Genomic DNA, 1,682 nt, shown 5'->3' with positions numbered 1-1,682 from the left:
AGCCACTTCCAAACCATTTGGAATACGCTTATTTACATGGTCAATCTGAATTACCTGTAATAATATCGTCTTCTCTTACTGAAAATGAGAAATCACAACTCATTTCTGTGTTGAAAGCTCATAAACCAGCCATTGCATGGAAGATTCATGATATTAAAGGAATAAGTCCTTCGTATTGCACACATAAAATCCTTATGAAAGAAGGTCATAAAACGTATGTGCAACGCCAACGAAGACTAAATCCTAATATGCAAGATGTAGTTAAGAAAGAGATTATTAAACTGCTAGATGCAGGTTTAATTTATCCAATTTCTGATAGTCCATGGGTAAGCCCAGTTCAATGCGTGCCTAAGAAGGGTGGCATGACTGTCATTACAAATGAAAAAAATGAGCTTATTCCTACTAGGACTGTAACATGATGGCGTGTGTGTATTGATTATAGAAAATTAAATGACGCCACCAGAAAAGATCACTTTCCCTTACCTTTCATTGATCAAATGTTGGAAAGATTAGCCGGAAATAGTTACTATTGTTTTCTAGACGGATTTTCCGGATATTTTCAAATTCCAATAGCACCCGAAGATCAAGAGAAAACCACATTCATGTGCCCTTATGGTACTTTTGCTTACAAACGCATGCCATTTGGACTTTGCAACGCCCCTGCAACCTTTCAAAGGTGTATGATGGCGATTTTTCACGACATGATAGAAGAATGCATGGAAGTTTTCATGGATGACTTTTCAGTCTTCGGTGATACATTTGAATCATGTCTAGTTAATCTGGAACGAATGCTTATTAGATGCGAAAAATCAAATCTAGTACTTAATTGGGAGAAATGCCATTTCATGGTTAAAGAAGGCATCGTTCTTGGTCATAAAATTTCAAAAGAAGGAATTGAAGTGGATAGAGCTAAAGTAGATGTAATTGCTAAACTTCCACATCCTACCAATGTTAGAGGAGTTAGGAGTTTTCTAGGGCATGCCGGTTTTTACCGACGTTTCATAAAAGATTTTTCTAAAATTGCCACTCCTATGAATAAACTCCTAGAAAAGGATGCTCCATTCATCTTTTCCGATGAGTGTATCAAATCTTTTAATATTCTTAAAGAGAAACTCACTAATGCGCCGATCATGATAACACCAAATTGGAATCTACCATTTGAACTAATGTGCGATGCAAGTGATTTTGCAATGGGAGCCGTTTTAGGACAAAGGATTGAAAAACGATTTCAACCTATATATTATGCTAGTAAGACGTTACAAGGAGCACAAACGAACTATACAACTACTGAAAAAGAACTCCTTGCTATTGTCTTTGCTTTTGACAAATTTCGATCATATCTCGTTCTAGCAAAAACGATGGTCTATACCGACCATTCTGCTCTTAGATACCTATTTTCAAAACAAGATGCTAAACCAAGATTAATCCGTTGGATCTTACTCTTACAAGAGTTTGATATTGAAATCCGAGATAAAAGAGGAGCAGAAAATCTCGCCGCTGATCATCTTTCTCGTCTTGAAAATCCCGAATTAGAAGTTCTAAATGAATCGGCCATACAAGACAACTTTCCTGATGAATATCTATTGAAGATAGATTATAAAGAAATTCCATGGTTTGCAGACTATGCAAACTACTTAGTTTGTGGATTCCTTGAAAAAGGATTATCGTACCAAAGACGAAAG

This window comes from Rutidosis leptorrhynchoides, chromosome 6 (genome assembly GCF_046630445.1).
Source record: "Rutidosis leptorrhynchoides isolate AG116_Rl617_1_P2 chromosome 6, CSIRO_AGI_Rlap_v1, whole genome shotgun sequence".
Classification (NCBI taxonomy): Eukaryota; Viridiplantae; Streptophyta; class Magnoliopsida; order Asterales; family Asteraceae; genus Rutidosis; species Rutidosis leptorrhynchoides.
This window is presented reverse-complemented; position numbering follows the sequence as displayed.